Here is a 15,404-nt window from a genome sequence, read left to right as displayed (position 1 = left end):
TTATTATCGAAATGAAACTATAGTCAAATATATTTTCATTCAATATGAAATCATCAAATAGTAACAATTATAAAGTAATGAATTGAGAGATATCAAAAAGTGTCACAAAAAAATCAAAGCATTAAACCAAGATGTCAACGTGTAAGGATTTGTGGCTAGTCGAGATATAATAACCCCAAAAATATTTTCAATGAACCTAAATAAAGTGTTACATGAAAAACATGTATCAAAAATGGTATTTAAATTTGCATAAGAGTTCAAATGCAAAGGTAATAATTATCGTAAAATATAAAAGTTCAAAATTCACTATCAAAACTACTTTTTTGGCGTCAAAATTATTTCGAATGGAAGCAAGCCCTTAGGAAGTATTGCTCATAGCGTCGTTATCTATTTATTGTGCAAAAGTGGGTCCAACTTTCAACCAAAGTTTTTTTAGCATGCTTGCCACATAATTTGGCCCGGTTATGTGCTCAAAGTAATGTGCTTAAAAATGTGTTTTGCAGCCATTAATTATTATCGAAATGAAACTATAGTCAAATATATTTTCATTCAATATGAAATTTTAAAATATAAACAATTATAGAGTTATGAATTGAAAGATATCAAAAAGTGTCACAAAATAATCGAACCAATAAACCAAGATGTCACTAAACATGTAAGGGTTTGTAGCAAGTAGGGATATATTAACCCCAAAAAATATTCTCAATGAACCTAAATAAAGTGTTACATAAAAAACGGGTGTCAAAATGATATTTAAATATGCATAAGAGTTCAAATGCAAAGGTAATAATTATCTCAAAATCTGAAAGTTCAAAATTCACCTTTAGAAATAGCAAAACAAATTTTTCGACCTCAAAACTATTTCAAATGGAAGCAAGCCTTCAGGAAGTCTTCCTCATAGCGTCGAAATAGTTTGAACAACTGCAAAAACTATTTTTTGAGTAACGAAACACTCGTGTTTATTTTAATATTTATTTAAATAATTATTAACTTTGAAAAATATTTAATTTATTAATCATTTTAATAAATTAGATTACTTGGTTGCGTTTTAACGATCGGTTTAGCGTTCCTGGACTTTGGTACATTTAAAAGACACTTGAAATGGACCACGAGTACATGCAATTGGACTACACGAGCTCGGGAACACCCATTTGGCCATGTTCGGCCGAATCCCATCCTCACCCCCTTAATGGACTATTTTGTGGTCTTATGGATTAAAGTAGTGTGGATTAGGCCCTAAAATTAGATGATTAAAAGAGCACTAGTGATAAACCTAATCCCATAACCTAATCAGTCGCCAGTTTCTCCCTCCATGCTCCCTTTGGTCGACGATCACACACACAACACAACCACCATCAATTTTGATTTTTAGCTTTTACTTTCAACACGAAGGTTGCAATTCTCGTCATCCTCTACACGTTGATATAAATAATTTGTTGATTGGAGGTATATATCTATAAACCCTAATTTTCATAAATCTGAATTTGATAATATTTCATAATAGATGTTGTCAATTGCTCAAGTCTATACGTTTATAATTATTTGCATGCGTTAATTTGTCTGTTTGACATTTTTAGGGTTAAACCCGAATTTGATTTGTATGATTACAGAAACTTGAACTTATTGGATGTTAAATATTATTACATATTCAGAATCCTCATGAAAAAATAATAATTTTAGGCTTTTGAATTGCGTATTTTCGTTACCGTATGTGCAAGATATGCATAATTGAAGTTTTGTTGCAAAATTCGAAATTTGGACAAATAGATAATGAATTGAGTTATGAATTGATAATTTAAAAACATTCAATTTGGACTAGGATATTGTAGTGACCCTAATTTTTCCATGATTATATATTAAATGAAAACTATATTTGCATGATTAAATGTTTCCAACATGTTAAGCAATCAAACTTGTTAAGACTTGATTAGTTGAAATGAGTTTATGTAGACAATTGACCACCCCGTTTGCCTGATGATTCACGAACGTCATAAATTGTGATAATTATATAATCGTTTTATTTTTTTATGATGTAAGTTTTTATTTTATATATATATATATATATATATATATATATATATATATATATATATATATATATATATATATATATATATATATAAGAAATACAATTAAATCAAAGATGTACAACTAAAACACTATTTGCTACAGTAAACACTATTTACTACAGTAACACTATTTACTCGTATTCAATCCGTATTCGTACTCGTACAATAAACAACTTCTAAATGTATATACTATTAGTGTATACACTTCAATGATCAGCTCTTAGCACCCTTAATGAGTCACCTAAATATGTAGAAACCATCATTTGGCAACTAGCATGAAATATCTAACAAAAATACAAACTAATGGAACCTTATATTCAAGGTTAGGATCACGTTTTTCTTCACCAACCATAACACTTTCATTTTTCAACTTTCATGCATCAAACTTATCTCTCTCAAGTTCTCTCTTGGTGTTCTAAGTGTTCTTCATCATCTTCAACAAAATCTAGCTCAATCTAGTTCATAAATCCTAACCTAGATCAACTTTCAAAACAACTACTCAAGTACACTTCAAGAACACTTTCAAGTTTGCAAGTCTACTTCCAAGCTTTCTAATCCATTCCAAGTAATCATCTAATATTAATAAACCTCTGTTATTTACAGTAGGTTATCATTCTAATTCAAGATAATACTCATATTCAAACTTTGATTCAATTTCTATAACTATAACAATCTTAATTCGAGTAGGAATCTTACTTGAATTTGTTTTCGTGTCATGATTCTACTTCAAGAACTTTCAAGCCATCCAAGATCCTTTGAAGCTAAATCATTTCTTGTCACTTCCAGTAGGTTTACCTACTAAACTTGAGGTAGTAATGATGTTCATAACATCATTCGATTCATATATATATATATATAACTATCTTATTCGAAGATTTAAACTTGTAATAATTAGAACATAGTTTAGTTAATTCTAAACTTGTTCAAAAACAAAGTTAATCCTTCTAATTTGACTTTTAAAATCAACTAAATACATGTTCTATATCTATATGATATGCTAACTTAATGATTTAAAACCTGGAAACACGAAGAACACCGTAAAACCGGACATACGCCGTCGTAGTGAAATCGGGGGCTGTTTTGGGTTAGATAATTAAAAACTATGATAAACTTTGATTTAAAAGTTGTTCTTCTGGGAAAATGATTTTTCTTATGAACATAAAACTATATCTAAAAATCATGGTTAAACTCAAAGTGGAAATATGTTTTTCAAAATGGTCATCAAGACGTCGTTTTTCGACTGAAATGACTACCTCTACAAAAATGACTTGTAACCTGTATTTTCGACTATAAACCTATAATTTTTATGTTTAGTTTCATAAAATACAGTTCAATATGAAATCATCGAAAGTTGATTCACTCAAAACGGATTTAAAACGAAGAAGTTATGGGTAAAACAAAATTGGTTAAAAATGGTTAATTTGACTACTGGATGAATTGATAAAAATCTATACTAACCATATCCTAACTAACTATTATTGTATTATACATGTATTCTAACATATATTATGTAATCTTGATAGACCATAGACATGTATACTATGTTTTGACATATCATATTGACGTCATCTATATATATTATTTGGAACAACCATATGCACTCTATATGCGGTAATGTTCGAGTTAGCTATACAGGGTTGAGGTTGATTCCAAAATAATATATATACTTTGAGTTGTGATCGAGTCTGAGACTTGTATACACTGGATCATGGATTGATTCGATATAATATATATTGATTTATTTCTGTACTACTAACTGTGGACAACTAATTGTGGACTACGAACGTTGGACTGTTAACTTAATAAACTTAAATCATTAAAACATAATAAAACATATTGTGAATATATTTCGATCATGCTTTGATATATATGTATATATTTGTTATAGGTTCGTGAATCGATCTGTGGCCAAGTCTTATTTTCCGACGAAGTGAAAATCGGTGAAAGTGAGTTATAGTCCCACTTTTAAAATCTAATATTTTTGGGATGAGAATACATGCAGTTTTATAAATGTTTTACAAAATAGACACAAGTACTTGAAACTATATTCTATGATTGAATCATTATACCGGATATCACCTTTTCAGCTTGGTAGCCTAATAATTTGGGAACAGACCCCCAAATTGACGCGAATTCTGAAGATAGATCTATGGGCCTAACGAACCCCATCCATGTTATGGATGCTTTAGTACTTTGATTTTATATATAGATGAGTGTACCTATATATTTGGGGATATTCTAGATGCATTTGTTAATGTCGGTTACCAGGTGTTCATCATATGAATAATTTTTATGCAGATTGCATGTTGTTTATGAGAAATGGAATTATGAAATCTTGTGGTCTATTATTACGATTTGATAAATATATAGGTTAAACCTATAACTCACTAACATTTTTTGTTGACATTTTAAGCATGTTTATTCTCCGGTGATTATTAAGAGCTTCCGCTGTTGCATGCTAAATAAAGACAATATTGGAGTCTGCATGCTTGTATAATATTGTTTAAAAACTGCATTCAAAGACTTAAGTTGATGTGTAATATTATTGTAAACCATTATGAAATGGTCGTGTGATAATGCTATATTTTAGATTATCATTATTTGATAATCATCGTAAAGTTTTTAAAAACCTTTATCGATAAAATAAAGGTTATGGTTGTTTTAAAAATCGAATGCAGTCTTTGAAAAACTTCTCATATAGAGGTCAAAACCTCGCAATAAAATCAATTAATATGAAACGTTTATAATCATTATGAATGGGACATTTCAGATATCGTGCTATTTGGAGTTGTAAAACTCATTTTATGCCTAAATGATCGTTCTTGGTAAAACCTGATTAATCGGTAACTTAAAACAGGTTCTAAAGGAATTATAAAATGTGTTCTTGAACCAAGTCTTTTCATTTATTAAACTTCATATGTTTTAAAATAACTTTTCATCTAGGCCTTGTGATATTTGGATATGTATAGCTTGCGTAATGTGCGTGCCAAAACGACTAACTGTATTCTGTCCGAATATGATAAGTATACACCTTAGGCACTATAAGTTAAGTTGTGGATGGTTTAAAGACTTGAGCTTCTGGATATTTACTCTTTGTTTGTTTTAGAACAAATGTCTAGTTCAAGTCAAATGTTGTAACCCGCTACATTATGTACTATAAGACCAAAGATTTGTTAACTACTGAATTGGACTGAAACAGATGGTCTGACTTTCTAGAATAAACTGCACTAATTGGCTAAACCAAATCAACTCATCTTTTTATATGTGTTAGTTTAGCTTTTCCTTGAAATTTATCCACTGACCTTGCTTGATTTTCATGCTCCTAGTTCCGGTTATACTCATTCTAAAACTGATGCGCAGTTTGAAACTGATTTCGTGCAATGTGTATTGTGAATGCTATTATGTGCTTCGTGCTAAGGACATAACTTTGAACTTATGAATGGATGTAGATTGTATAATGATCATTAATATGTCATAAGTAAAACTTGATTGTCATATGTTCATATGTGTCTTTAGTTGCACACTACTTTAACATGCGGTATGACAACGAAATCGATAATCGATAAAACTTGAAACTGAAGCTGAAAATGAACGATATAAACCAAGTTTGACTATTTGACCAACATTGACATGAACCTACTGATGTGTTGACTTTGATTGACCACTTTGACCAAGTTTGACTTTTGTTTGACCTTGGTTGACTTTTGTTGACTTGCATGAACTAGTTGACTATGTGTTGACTTTTACATTGAAACGCGTCGGTCTGAGCAATAGGACAACTTACTCTATGAAATATCTATGCACTAGATACAATTATTGACCAACCTAAATACGTTTAACTAGGTTGCATTACTCGACCGTAATCCGTAGAAGCTACTTGTTGCTTACTTTTCATACCGAGCTTTTCAAAGGTGAGTCTACAGTCCTGCTTTTTACATATTTTCTAGGATGAGAATACACGCTGGTTACATTTACATTTTTACAAATTCTTTTACTTTTGACACGAGTACTATTATACATGTTGAGTTATTGTTCACAAAGCCCCTAGCTTGAATACTATAATTACCTTCGGGTAAGCACAAATTAGATGGACGGATCTGTTAAGTTAGACAAACCTAACCCTACTATAACTATGGTGCATTTACTTTGAACTATATGTACACTCGAACAAGTGTATACGATATACGGGGTAAAGGATAAGTGTAGTTATATATACTATACACGGGTCTTTATGCTAATATTCAGGTGCTCATGGATGTATGTACATTTTGCAACGATTGGGTTGTGCTTATTGAAATCTCGTGGTCAAATGCAAATGAACTATTTTTCTGAATACTGTTTTTCAGATACTATTTTACACTACTTAAACATGTAGATTCACCAACATTATTGTTGACCTATTTTTGCGTGTTTATTCTCAGATCCTTAGAGGTATTGCTTTCGCTGGTTTACTTGATGCATTGTCTGGCCGTGGAGTCAGCATCTTTTTGTCAAGACATTATTTTTATTTAATTCGCATTTAAACTTTTTTTATATTTTCTAAATCCTTTTGGTTTGTGGTTACGATCACAATGGTATTCCTTTATGGTTGTTGACTAGTGTTTTAAAGTCAACGGTTTTTTAATAAAATTAAATGTGAATGCTTTTGAAACATCTCATTTAGAGGGCGTGAACTATTACTGTGGGACCTATGATTAACACGCCGTCAGATGGAATTTGGTGGGGTGTTATAGTTGGTATCAGAGCTAACGATTCGTAGGGAACTAGGATTTGCATTAGTGTGTCTGATCGAGTCATTAGAACACTTTAGCGAGTCTAGACAATGACCGGAACTTAGTCACAATATGATTACTTTATGATTATACCTTGTAATTAACTGATGTTCTTTCTCTAACTGTTCTTGTGCTGCTGAGATAGATGTCGAGTTCGTCAGGAAGTTCAAACAACTCAAACGTGGCACCTGCACCTGCTTCAGTGCCTAATTACCCTGCACCTGCTCCAATGCCTGATCATCCTGTTAACATCCTCGCTATGGATCTAATTCACACTAACAGGAACCTGTTGATACGAGATCGTGTGAATGCCCTCAGTGATATCATGTGTGTTACCCCGCATCCAGAGGTGATAGATGGATTACAAGAGACGGTGAAGTCTATGAACGAGTACCTGGATGAGATAGAGGCTAGATTTTTCGAGCAAGAAAAGCTAAATGCAACTTATGCTGCAAGGATATATAAGCTCGAGGCGGATCTAGCCAAGGCTAAGAGTGATGATGGACCAGCCTTTCACACTAGACTGAGGAAGAAGTGAATGAGTCACTTGACTTTGGACTTTCTTCTACTCATTTCTTCATTATTCTTTCTACTATTATTGCATAGACTTACCGGGTGGTTTACACCGGGCTATTAGTACTTGACATTTATTTTGGTTGGATATATTACTTTTGGATTATTTTTGAATATGGTGGATTACCTTATCATTTATGAATGACTATTTACCTTTATATTGTGTGGTATTATATATTTAACTGCTCGATGATTATATGATGGATAATTACATGTGTTGAAAGAACACTACTATGATTATCACTGTTGTCACTACTCAATACTATTACCACTACTATCACTACATAACACTAGTGTCACTACTATCGTTACTATCCCTAGTGTCACTAATGTCACTACTGTTACTACTTACAACTACTAGTACTACTTAACACTACTTCTCACTACTAAGAAATCTCTACGTATTATTACTATTTACTAGTCTTCACTACTTGTTGCTAGTATATTTTTATATATAGCGTTGTTTTTGACACTGATCTGGTGTGTTATTCTATTTTGAAGATCATGCCACCAAAGGAATCTGCAGCAACACAAATCATTAGACTTGTCGCCGAAGATATCGCGGCAGATAGAGCTGAGTTACTACGCGTAACAACAACAATAACAATGGTGGATCGAGGAACAACAATAACGGCAATAATGGTCGTGGTGGATGTACTTACATAACATTCACTAGCTGCAACCCACACTTCTTTAGTGGGACTGAGGGACTAGTTGGACTCAATCGATGGTTCGAGAAGTTAGAGTCAGTTTTTCGTATCAGCTGGTGTAATGATGCTGACCGCGTAGGGTTTTCTACAGACATTATTTTTATTTAATTCACATTTAAACTCTTTTTATATTTTCTAAATACTGCTGGCTTGTGGTTACGATCACAATGGTATTCCTTTGTGGTTGTTGACTAGTGTTTTAAAGTCAACGGTTTTTTTTAATAAAATTAAATGCGAATGCTTTTGAAACGTCTCATTAGAGGGCGTGAACTGTTACTGTGGGACCTATGATTAACACGCCGTCAGATGAAATTTGGCGGGGTGTTATATTGTGGCTAGTAGAGATATATTAACCCAAAAAATATTCTCAACGAACCTAAATAAAGTGTTACATAAAAAAAAGTATCAAAATGGTATTTAAATATGCATAAGAGTTCAAATGCAAAGGTAATAATTATCGTAAAATCTGAAAGTTCAAAATTCACCTTTAGAAATAGCAAGACGACTTTTTTGGCGTCAAAAATTATTTCGAATGGAAGCAAGCCTTCAGGAAGCCTTGCTCATAGCGTCGTTATCTATTCATCGTGCGAAAGTGGGTCCAATTTTCAACCGAAGTTTTTTTTAGCATGCTTGCCACATAATTTGGCCCGATTATGTGGCCAACGTAATGTGCTCAAAAATGTGTTTTGCGACCATGAATTATTATCATAAGAAAACTATAGTCAAATATATTTGTATTCAGTATAAAATTTTAAAATAGAAACAATTATAGAGTTATGATTTGAGAGATATCAAAAAGTGTCACAAAATAATCGAACCATTAAACCAAGATGTCACTAAACATGTAAGGATTTGTGGCTAGTAGGGATTTGTTAGCCCCCAAAATATTCTCAATGAACCTAAATAAAGTGTTACATAAAAACAAGTATCAAAATGGTATTTAATATGCATAAGAGTTCAAATACAAAGGTAATAATTATCGTAAAATCTGAAAGTTCAAAATTCACTTTTAGAAATAGCAAAACGACTTTTCACCGTCACAACTATTTCGAATGGAAGTAAGCCTTCAGAAAGTCTTGCTCATAGCGTCGGTATCTATTCATCGTGTGAAAGTGAGTCCAATTTTCAACCGAAGTTTTTTTAGCATGTTTGCCACATAATTTGGCACGATTATGTGGGCAATATAATGTGCTCAAAAATGTGTTTTAGGGCCATGAATTATTATCGAAACGAAATTATAGTCAAATATATTTTCATTCAATATGAAATTTTAAATAGAAACAATTATAGAGTTATGAATTGAAAGATATCCAAAAGTGTCACAAAATAATCAAACCATTAAACCAAGATGTCACTAAACGTGCAAGGATTTGTGGACAGTAGGGATATATTAACTCCAAAAATATTCTCAATCAACCTAAATTAAGTGTTACATAAAAAACAAGTATTAAAATGGTATTTAAATATGCATAAGAGTTCAAATGGAAAGGTAATAATTATCGTAAAATCTGACAGTTCAAAATTCACCTTTACAAATAGCGAAACGACTTTTTCTGCGTCAAAATTATTATGAATGGAAGCCTGCCTTTTGGAAGTCTTGCTCATAGAGTCGTTATGTATTCATCCTGCGAAAGTGGGTCAAATTTTCAACCGGAGTTTTTTTAGCATGCTTGCCGCATAATTTGGCCTGATTATATGGCAACTTAATGTGCTCAAAAATATGTTTTGCGGCCATCAATTGTTATCGAAACGAAACTAGTCAAATATATTTTCATACAAAATGAAAATTTAAAATAGAAACAATTATAGAGTTATAATTTGAGAGATATCAAAAAGTGTCACAAAATAATCGAACCATTAACCCAAGATGTCTCTAAACATGTAAGGATTTGTGGCTAGTAGGGATCTATTAACCCCAAAAATATTCTCAATGAAACTAAATAAAGTGTTACATAAAAAACAAGCATCAAATTGGTATTTAATTATGCATAAGAGTTCCAATACAAAGGTGTAAAACCGTCTATTTTTTTTTATAACACAGCTGAAGTCTTATTTAGTAAAACCATAACCTTAATTACATTAGTAGAAAAACCACTTAATTACGTTTACTCTATCAAACGGTGTTACGTTATTACAAACACGGTTACAAAAGCCCACATCAGAGTTGCAAGTCAAACATGTCTTCTACATCATTTTCCGATCCCAGTAGCAGTAGCTAAACCTGCAAGGGAAGGAACGTAGGGGGTTAACGCACCGCTAAGTGAATGGAATCTAACTACAGATTAAGCTTATGCAATCCATCATACAACAATAAGCTAACATGCTTACAACCATCAAGCATACAATCAACCACAATATGAGGATCGGCGGCTTGTACGGGCACACGACCTAGCTGATCGGACTAGGATCTACCGATAGTCCTTCCTACCAGTCTCTGCATAACTATCCAAACGCAACACATACGTTCTTCTATGCTATACTAAACAAACTGTAGGACTTGGACTCAACCTCTCTTAGAATGGTTGACCTCACACGGACTGCAACCTCCCTGGGAACAGTTGCAAATCCCCAACCTCCCTAGGAACAGCTGGTGTCAAACACAGTGCACATATACACCATATTAATCACATAGCATGCAACTATCCAACTAGCATGGCAATCACTACACTACACAGGGTAATCAGAGTAATCCTCAGTAGCATGATTTGCTACATAAACTCTATCCGAAGATAGACCCACTCACCAATTACCAGCAATTGAAGATTCTCAGAGGTCTAATCTTTCTGAGTCTTTTCTTTCTATTTTTCACCTTAGAATAGACATAATCAAGTCAGTAATCGTGTCTTGATATCATCCCAACAACAAGACAATTGCATCAATAAACAAGCACTTGAACACTTAATCAATCTGACCTGTCAACCATACGAGTGACACTTATCTGCACATCTGAGAAACCTTAACCGTGCGGTTAACACCTCACTCGTACGTTTGGTCCTTGGCCAAATATCTTATTAGACAACAGTAGATCCGTACGGTTGACCACACGAGTGACATATGACTCGTACGAGTCACATCTCAACCATACGATCCAACTAGCAAATATAACAGTTTAAGTAACCACTCACTCATGTGGTTCACCATGCGGTTGACCGCCTCAATCGTACATGTGAAGGTTCACTCGTGCGGGTGGAGAAGTACAACAACAGCAGCTGTTATGATGGGTTTTTAATCCAAAACCACCCAAAGTCATAATATCAAGTTCTAAACCACATCATACAATCATATTATCATTAATTGATAAGTCTATATCAAGAATTCAACCCATAATAACATATTAACGCATGTACACTAGACACACATGCTAATACCTCTATTTCTGACCCAAATACATTTTGATATAGTTCTAAAAATTTTATCATTGGAAAGGATTTTTCATTACAATTCCAACGATACTTGATTCATCAAAAACAGAGTTACAGTGTGAAAGTTATGACCAAAACAAGTTTCCACAAAGCTGACCGGTGCTCACACACGTGGCTGAGACCTCACTCGTGCAAGTGAGTCCTCAACCGCGTGGTTGATCCTCAAATGTGTAATCACTCGTACGAGTGACCTGTCACTCGTGTGGGAGCTGAAGAACAGCTCCTGCACGCTGATTTTTGCCATTTTGGCCCAAAAACTCGATTTTTGCAAGTTCTAACATCAAAACCACTTGAAAAAACATCATATAAACTATATAGCAACTATTTCTAACATCAATTAAGCATAACTAACACAATTCATGAAGATTCAAGCTAAAAATCATAATTTTTATTCAAGAACACAAAACCCATTTAATCAAGAATCAAAGCAAGGATTCAAGTAAACAAACCTGATTAGATGATCACAAGGATTATAATAATCACTCCTTAAAGTCTCTTGATCCAATTTCTAGCTTAGATTCAATTAGGGTTATGAAGGGGATGAAGTTTAGGTACTGTTTAGTTTTAGAAATGTCTAGAAATGGGAAGAAAGAAGCTGATATCTACACTATAATTGTGTTAAAATATAATACCCCATTACACGTGGGTATCTACCAGTTATCTAATATCTTTTGTACTTAATTTGACAATCCTAACGGAGTCCAAACTCAACAAATGAACCATTTCTGTGACTCTTGTCACAAATTGGTCTTAACCACATATTCAATTAACAATACACATATTATTAAAATAAAAGCATATTTTAAACACAAATATTAACCTAAGGGTAATTTAGTAATCTTACTTCTAATCCTGGTTCCAGTCTGTTACAAATCCACCCCTTTAAAGAGATTCCGTCCTCAGAATCTGGTCTTTCTCAATCAGATGAGGATAACGGGTCTTCATCAACTCTTCTGTCTCCCACGTCAAATTAGACCTTACACTGTGTTTCCATTCTACTAAAACCATCGGGATTTCTTTCTTTCTTGACTTAGTAACCTTTTTATCGACCACTCAAATTGGTTCCTCAACCAACTTGTTACTCAAATCAACTTTCAAATCTACTAGCGGTATGATCTGTGTCTCGTCATCGACTTTACACTTACGCAAATAACACACGTTGAAGGTATTACGAATACCAGCTAACTCAGAAGGAAGATCTAACACAACTATCTGGTCATTCAGAATCTCACTAATTGGAAACGGCCCAATATACCTTGGCGCGAGCTTACCATGTTTACCAAATTTGATGACCCCTTTCCACGGTGAAACCTTAAGATACACACGATCACCAACATTAAAATTTACTGGACATCTACGCGGATCTACATACATCTTTTGTCTATCTCTAGCTGCTTTCAACTTTTCCCGCGCAATAGCAACTTTTTCGGCTGTCATTTGAACAATTTTGGGACCAGCAAACTGTTTCTCTCCAGCTTAACCAACAAGTCGGAGTTCTTCAATGACGGCCGTACAAAATTTCGTAAGGCGGCATTACTATGTTCGAATGATAAGAATTGTTATACACGAATTCAACCAACGACAAATGTGTATCTCACGAACCACCATATTCTAATACACATGCTCTCAACATATCCTCTAACGTTTATATCGTTCGTTCACCCTGGCCATCTGCCTGAGGATGATAAGCTATACTCAGATTCACACGTGTACCCAGATTCTATTGTAGACTGTTCCAGAAGTTCGATACAAATCTAGGATCCCTGTCTGACACAATCGATAATGGCACATCATGATGACTAACTATCTCTTTCACATATAAATCGGCAAGTTCACTTAATGACGCTGTCTCATGAGTAGCTAGAAAATGAGCACTCTTGGTCAAACGATCAACTATTACCCAAATCATATCGTGTTTTCTCTGAGTTCTAGGTAATTTTGTCACAAAATCCATCGTGATATGCTCCCATTTCCATTCTGGAATCTGTAATTGACGCAACGAACCATATGGTTTCTGGTGTTCTGCCTTCACTTACGCACAAATATGACACTTTTCAACAAATCGAACGATGTCTATTTTCATAGTCGGCCACCAATACATGGATTTCAAATCATGATACATCTTATTACTGCCTGGATGTACTATCAATCTGGATTTGTGAGCTTCAGTCATGATTAAATCCCTCAAGTCTCCAAGCATAGGCACCCAAATACGGTTATATAAAGTCTTAAGTCCACGAGAATCATCAATTAGGTCAAATTTTCATTTAGTCATAAGTTCAGATTTAATATGTTCATCCTCCAAAGCACAGGCTTGAACAGTTCGTAATTGATAGATCAAATCTGAAGTTATACTCAAACGCAAAAATTTCACATTCTCATATGACTTTTTACGACTTAACGCATCTGCTACGACATTTGCTTTACCCGGATGGTACTTAATTTCACAATCGTAGTCTTTAATCAGCTCTTGCCATCGTCTCTGACGCATATTCAATTCTTTCTAAGAGAAAATATATTGCAGACTCTTGTGATCTGTTGATAATGCTAAAAACGAACATATATTTCATAGCATTATCCCTCAAGAAAGACAAGCTTTTAGTTGCAATTGTTCTATTTACAAGTGATATTCGTTTAAATAATAAAAGGTGAAGACAAAAGACAGATTCGACGAATTGAAGACGCAAACGACCAAAAAGCTCAAAAGTATAAAGTACAATCAAAGTGGTTCAAATTATTGATGAGAAACGTCTCAAAATTACAAGAGTACAAGACGCGAAACGCAAAGTACAAGATATTAAATTGTACGCAAGGACGTTCGAAAATCCGGAACCGGGACCAGAGTCAACTCTCAATGCGCGACACAACAGAGCGAAAATTACAAGTCAACTATGCACACAAATATAATATAATATTTAAATAATTCTTAAAATTATTTATATATTATATTTTTTTATTAAACCGTCGGTAAGAAAACAAACAAACTCATGTGAGCTGGAAAAGCAGGCCATGCGATCGCATGGCCTGGAGGCTATAATTACATGCGATCGCATGGTGAACAGTGTCAAGCCACATTCCAATAAAAAGCACAGTTTTGAGCGAATGTAAAAACCATCTTTTTCTCTTCTTACTCAAACGTATATATATATATATATTTTAATTTTAATTTTAATTTTAATTTTAATTTTAATTTTAATTTTAATTTTAATTTTAATTTTAATTTTAATTTTAATTTTAATTTTAATTTTAATTTTAATTTTAATTTTAATTTTAATTTTAATTTTAATTTTAATTTTAATTTTAATTTTAATAATAAGGGTATGTTAGCGACTATTGTAAGGATGTAAGTCGAAATTCTATCCGTGTAACGCTACGCTATTTTTAATCATTATAAGTTATGTTCAACCTTTTTAAATTAATGTCTCGTAGCTAAGTTATTATTATGCTTATTTAAATTGAAGTAATCATGATGTTGGGCTAAATATTAAAGACGGGGTAATTGGGCTTTGTACCATAATTGGGGTTTGGACAAAAGAACGACACTTGTGGAAATTAGACTATGAGCTATTAATGGGCTTTATATTAACTAAATGATAACTCGTTAATTTAATATATAGACTTATAATTTGACGTATTTATATATAACCACATACGCTTGACTGGGTACGGTGGGCGGAATATCTATAAATACCAATAATTGTTCATTTTACCGGACACGAAACTGGATTAATAGTTAATGGATTAGTTGAAACAGGGGTGGATTACATTCAAGGGTAATTGGTGTAATTGTTAACAAAGTAGTAAAACCTTGAACTACACGCAGTTGATAACCTGGTGTATTCATTAAACAAAGTATTA

The sequence above is a fragment of the Rutidosis leptorrhynchoides genome, chromosome 4, assembly GCF_046630445.1.
Source record: "Rutidosis leptorrhynchoides isolate AG116_Rl617_1_P2 chromosome 4, CSIRO_AGI_Rlap_v1, whole genome shotgun sequence".
Classification (NCBI taxonomy): Eukaryota; Viridiplantae; Streptophyta; class Magnoliopsida; order Asterales; family Asteraceae; genus Rutidosis; species Rutidosis leptorrhynchoides.
This window is presented reverse-complemented; position numbering follows the sequence as displayed.